The sequence below is a fragment of the Gopherus flavomarginatus genome, chromosome 16 (genome assembly GCF_025201925.1).
Source record: "Gopherus flavomarginatus isolate rGopFla2 chromosome 16, rGopFla2.mat.asm, whole genome shotgun sequence".
In the NCBI taxonomy this organism is placed as follows: Eukaryota; Metazoa; Chordata; order Testudines; family Testudinidae; genus Gopherus; species Gopherus flavomarginatus.
The window spans coordinates 6,189,874-6,196,442 of NC_066632.1; the positions used below are offsets into that span (position 1 = coordinate 6,189,874).

At 50.6% G+C, this 6,569-nt stretch overlaps 1 pseudogene; it reads left to right on the forward strand.

Moving 5' to 3' along the window:
- The first annotated feature begins 1,476 nt into the window (after positions 1 to 1,476).
- The window catches only part of LOC127035546 (adhesion G protein-coupled receptor E3-like), a 17,412-nt pseudogene continuing 12,319 nt past the window's right edge, over positions 1,477 to 6,569 (forward strand).

Sequence of the window (6,569 nt, forward strand, 5' to 3'; positions counted from 1 at the left end):
CTACTTTTTTGCGCTCGTCCAGGATGGTGGAAAACTCCTGCGGGCGTCCTGGGGCAAGAGCTCCGCGAACTTCCCCGCCGCTACCCACGAGTTGAAGAAAGTAGCGGCTGAGGAGGGCCTGCTGGTTTGAGACCCGGAGCTGTAGCGTCCCCGCCGAATAGACCTTGTGGCCCAGGAGGTCCATGCATCTCGCCTCCTTCGACTTGGGCGCTGGTGCCTCTTGCCCGTGGCGCTCCCTGTCGTTCACCGACTGGACCACCAACGAGCAGGGTGTCGGGTGAACGTATAGGTATTCATAGCCCTTCGAGGGGGCCATGTACTTTCGCTCCACCTCTCGAGCGGTCGGAGGGTTGGAGGCCGGTGACTGCCAGATGTTAGGTGGCTTTGGCCTGGATTGTCTTTATAAAGGGCAGGGCCACTCTGGTGGGCGCATGGGCGGAAAGGGATGCTCACCACGGGTCCTCGATTTCAGACACCTCCTCCACTTGCAGTCCAGGTTCTGTGCCACCCAGCGGAGGAGGTCTTGGTGTGCCCTAAGATCCAGCAGGGGAGGACTGGAGGACGAGGTACCTGCCACTGCCTCATCCGGGGAAGAGGACGAGGAAACCCCCGGCAACAAAGTGTCCACGGGGAGTTCCATGTGGGGCTGCACCTCCGTCTCTGGAGGGAGCTCTGGGTCCCAGTGACTGGACCTGCCGTCTGCTTCCGGGGAGTGAGGGGGTCTAGATACATCGCCTCCGGTGGTCTGCGTTCCCCCGTAGGGCGGGGGTAGTGTGTTGCGGAACCTGGGCTTGGGGAATACGCCCATGGGGTCCAAACCCCCACTGTTGAGGCCCTCGCTCTTGTGGTGGAGGGTCCTGGAACAGGGCCAAGTGTCTGTCCTGGCCCATGGCATAGGCGCTGTAAGTCTGTGAAGAGACCGATGGCTCCCTAGAAGGCCACGGAGGGCACAGAGCCTGATTGGTATGCGACTCTGTGTGGCCGAGACCGACGCTCCCCTCGGTGCCGAGGCTCGGGTGCCGTGACCCACATCGGTGCCGGGATCCAGATCGGGATCGGGAGCGATGTCGGTGCGGGAGCGGGACCGCGACCTTCGATGAGCGCGGTGCCGGGACGGCAGCGAAGAACCGGGACCCTGCCACCGGCGCGGTGCCGGGAGGTCGAACGGGATGGGGACCTACCACTGGTTCAGTGCCGGGAGGTCGACCGAGGAGCCGAAACGCTGAGGTGAACGGCTCCTGGAGTCCTCGGTGCCGGCGGTGAGACGAGCCCGACCGGGACCATGCAGATGGCGATCGGTGCCGCGAGTACGACTGGTACCACCTGGGAGAACGGTGCCGGGACTCCGAGCGGCGCCCCGAGCTGCGAGCGTTCACGCCTCCGGGGTGATCGATGCCGGGACTCGGGAGACAGCGCTCGAAGCATCGGTTTACCCCCTGGAGGTTACCCGTCCCAGGGGTGCTGGCTGAGGCTGCGATGGTTTCCGTCATTGCGATCAAGTCCCGAGCCGAGGCAAAGGTCTCCGGCGTAGACGGTAACCGTAGCTCGACCCCTGATCTTAAGGGGGAGCTTAGGAGGGCTGTACTCGACGGACCTTCCGGGCCCGGAGTCGACAGCAGCCCTGCAGGCGGGTGCCGCGGCCAGGGTAGGTGCTGGGCGCTCCACTCGGGCCTGCCTGGAATGGTTGTTGCAGACGCCGAGGGACGTGAGTCTGCTCCCGGTGCCAGAGATGGTCGGTGCTGGGGAGTCTTGCCGGTGCCGGCGCGGTCTGGTGTTCGGAGTAGAACTGGCTGACTGCGCCGCCGGCGCCGGAGACAGAGCCGCTTCCATAAGGAGAGCGCGGGAGTCTTTGGTCTCTCTCCTTCTTCGTGCGAGGCTTAAAAGCCTTGCAAATGCTGGCCTTCTCGCTGATGTGCGATTCCCCCAGGCACTTAAGGCACGCGTCGTGGGGATCGCTCGTAGGCATCGGCTTCTTGCATGCCGAGCACTGCTTGAAGCGCGGCGAGCCAGGCATGGGCCCGGTGCCGGGTGCCGGGGAGGGCAACGGTCCACCCGCGAGCGATGTTAAACACTATATACAAGACTCTAATTAACTACTATATTAACAAACTATCTACTACTTATCTATGAACCTATTTACAAACTAGACGACGAACAAGTTACAGGAGAGCTAGGGACGTGGAGGACAGCAAAGCCGCACTCCACAGTTCCAGCAACCGACACGGCGGTAAGAAGGAACTGAGGACAGCGAGCGGGCCGGCAGGGGTATATATCTAGTGCCATAGTGGGCGCCACTCTAGGGGGCGACCTGCCGGCCCACTGGAGTTGCTAGGGTAAAAAAGTTTCCAGCCAAACGTGCACGCGCGGCGCGTACACCTACCTGGAATGGATATGAGCAATCACTCGAAGAAGAACTGAGTTTTTCTCCAACAATTAGGGGGTTCGTCCGGGATGGCAACACCTACTGAGACACAGACAGCTGCTATGGATCATTCCCTTTCGAACCCCATGGCGCCACAAGAGAGGTATGAGACCTTTTGAAATCTCTATTGGGGTATCGGAGGAGGACTATCCGTGGGGCCTTCTGTCCCTGTTCGGCTCACGCCATCTGAACTTATTGACTGTGCAGCAAGTTCAGATGCAAGGTGGTATTGGGGAAAGGCACCAACAAGGTGAGTTTATAGCAGTACTGGGGAACTGCTTGGCTGGCCAACAAGGTAAGCATAGAGAAATGCATTAGGTAATGCATAGAGCAATGCATTAGGTATGCACCGGTGCTGAGGGGTTTTTTACTGCTTCAAGAGACGGGCTGTCATACTGCCTCATGGTATTGGGTCTGGACATAAGGTACAGATAACATCATGGTATTTGGAATAAAGGCCTTGGGGTGTGTGTGTGTGTGTGTGTGGTGTGTTGTGTGGTGTACACACACACACACCAGTGTGGGTGACTGTTACCGGAAGACACCCAGAGTACTCTGCGAAGCGAAAGCTCATGACCAGGACTACTAACGCAAGGCCCAGTAACAGTGAGGATCTTAGAAGGTCCGACCCCCAAGTGGGCTGGACTCGTCCCTGGCATCATCCGGTGAGGAAGCTACTGGGTCTAGGAGTGTGTGTACCCACCTACCCTTCCCCTTTCCTTTCCGGTGTGGGCTACTGACAGTCTGATCATTTCACTGGATGCAATCAGAGTAAGCAGCGCGACTCCCTGAGACTAGCCGACGCTCTTTGCTGAAGAGAGATGTAGGAGGGTCGTGGCGTCCTTGTTAGCCTCTCCTGTGTGAGCACCCTGTAGGGAGAGATCCTTAGTTTATGTGCCACTAGCGCGGACAGGGCATCACCCTGTGTGTGTGTGTGATTGGAAATGGGTGGGGGACAGTCTAAGCATTCCACCTCACCCCTAAGGGTACCCAGCATATTACATGTACATGCATTATGGTCCAACAACCTGCAGGTATTTAGAGAATTGAAATCTTTACACGTGTGAAAATCCACCTAAACAATGCCCACTAGAAGATACCTTCAATCTAGATAAGATCATACATCTAAGAGGAGCTTTTAATCACCAAAAAGCCCTGACACAGTGTGAGCAATTTGTCTATTGAGGAAAGGAACGGGTTAATTTGAACTTCAGCTTGGCCCAGGGATAAAGAGAAAGTTGCTCTGCGTTCAAGGTCAAGAATCAATGCAGACTATGCTAAGTATGAAGAAAAACTGCTTTTGGCTTCAGCTGGCTGTGAAAAAATATAGACAGAGGCAAACCAAAGGCACTACAAGTTACAGAACTGAGATTACATTTGCAAAGCTTAGCTGTCCAGGGAGATCCAACAGTGTGCCTTTGTGACCCCGGAGCCGGTGTGGCTTGGTGACACGGAAGAAGCTAGAGGCAGCCGACCTGGATTGGAATCTCTGAAAGAGACGCAGCAGGAGATTCCAGGGCATAAAAGAACAGCCCTCCCAAGAGCGGAAGCATGTTGGAAATTCTGTACAAGCTGTATACAGGATAAACTCCCATCCACCTCTCCCCCCTTCTCTGAACATTATACACAGAAGTGGCCAGTCTGGATGTACGTGTGTGAATATGAAAGTGGCTTAGGGCTTGGGGCATTAAGGTTTTTCCTGAGTGATGTGGGAGCGTTCCCAACACTCTCTCCGTTGTTGTTCTATTATTTTATTAATGAAGCTTTAAAATTCAGTTATATGGTGTGTTTTTCTTTATCTTCCCCGACGATCCTGTAGTGTCAGCCTTGTCACCTGACATGAGGGATAGATTGGTACAGAAATTTGTCACAGTTTGGTGAGCAATTAAGAATGGGGGAGCCCTGCAGAATTCACACTGTCTGTTTTGTTTTACCCTTGTTATTTTATGTTGGCTTTGCTTGGTACTGTTGGTGTTGTGTGTTGAGGACTGCATGAGTAAGGTGAGCCCTAATAAGATAAGGAAATAATAGGGTTCTGGTTATATTCTGGTTACCTGGTTACTGTATTTCTGTCTTATACCTTTGGGTGTTAGGTGTGTGTGCGGAACTGAGCTTCTTGTTCATAATTCCTCAGGTGGAAGTCATAGCATGAGAGGAAGCCCTGAGGTCGTATTAAGATCCTTCTTTCCGTCCCCTATAGCAGTCAGTATAAGCAGAGATTGCTGGCTTGGATTTTTGGATTAGACCATTATTCCCTTCTTCTTTCTGTTTAATTCTCTATTTGAGTGCCAGAAAAGGGATGAGTGGGTCTCAATGGAAACCCTCTAAGGATAGCCCTTTGGATTACATGTTAAATAAATGGCCTTTACCCGGTGTTCAGAAAGAAATGCTAAAGAGGAAAGTTTTTGATGTCTTTAAAATGTTTGTAAATAAAATTCTGGTAAGTTAATTATGTCCCTTTTAAGGTAAGAATCTTTAGCTGTGGATAGCTTTGGATCCAAAAACAAGCCAGAAAGCATCTGTATTAATGCAAATTATCTAACTGATCAGGTAGAAGCCACTGAAACCTGGGCTGCCTATGAAACAAATACAAGAAAATATGGGGTTAATTCCTCTGTTTTGCCTGAAATCAACAAGGGTATTTGTATATTTTAAGTGATGATTGACTGCCCAGAAGGGGTAGATCTTTTTTTTGTTTTTTGTTTGGTCTTTCAAATAATCAGAGAAAACTGATGCCAGTTGAACAGCATTCAACATACCATGCATTTACTGGCACAATAGGAATTATGTTTTGTGTTCTATGTTCTGTTTTCTGGTGTTTGTCTCGTGGCCAAAATTGTTGTGTTTAATATTTTCATGGATAGTCTAATTTAAAATCAAACAGAAGGGTTAAATGCAGATACTTGTTTTATTCAATTGGAATACAAAGTGTTTGGAAAATCAGGAAAATGTGATATACTAAAGTCTAATACATTTCCGTAAGTAAGAAAAAGAAACTTCATTGGCCAAATCTTTTAGTGGAAAATTGTTATTAAAATTTGCATCCCAACAGTCTTGGAAGCAAGGACATGAAAAGTTAACCCACTCCCCATATTGCACATGGGATCCTTCTGGCTACCTCGGATTTCTAACCAGAGGGCTGGGGATGGTGGGTAGCTATTGGACTAGAGGTTGTATTGAGTGAACGCCTCAAAGTGGGTGTGCTTGTTCTGGCTTGTTGCTACAAAGCTCTGTAATAAGGTTTATTTTAGTGGAAGGGTATATGTGGCATACATTGAATAATAAGACTAATGGACTAGATCATGACAATGTTTATGTTTGTTGTTGGGAAAAAGGTGTATGAGTGAAGAATGGAAGTTTCCTTGTAGATTAAAAGAAGCAAGAAGGGAAGAAGGAAAAAGAACAGAATGAGTTAACTGAAAAAAAAATAGCTAGCATGCTTAGGCTAAAGATAAGACTGGCCCCATTCAAGGACACTGCACACAGCTAAGACTTGGCTGACAACCAAGAAAAGGGGGGCTTGAATGTGCCCAAACAGCTATGAGATCTGTGAAACACTGCCAGCCATTAATGAAATGTGTTAGGTTTCTTTTCTCGCAAGTAAAGAAGCGCTACCTAAAGATTCTAGCAGCCCTGCCACTCCTTGGAACCAGGAGACTGGATCTATGTAAAGGTCCACCAACGAAAGACTGCCTGGCTCCATGCTGGAAAGGCCCTTATTAAGTCCTGCTGACTACCAACCCCCGCGTGAAGTGCCAAGACTGACTGCTTGGACCCAGATTCTCACTGCAAAAAGACTCTTCTACCTCGGGAGATTCTCCTACTGATGTTTAGCCAATTCCTCCTTCTAGCTCTGTTGTGCCTTCTGGACAGCAGGAAAAGGGACAAGTGAAGTGCTAGTAACTCTCCCTTGTCCACTGACAGATCTACTGTGCCTTTGGATTTTTCTAGATGAATCAGAACCATGGCAGGTGATGTGCTGGTAACCTCTCCCCTGTAGGATGCTGAACCATGACTGTTTTCGAGATAGAAGGAACACTCACTCCTCTGACATTGCCAAAGTCCAGGAATTCCTGACTATAAAGGACATTAAGAACTGACCCTGGTGAAGAAACAAAGAATTATACACTGGCAGGAAGAAATTTTG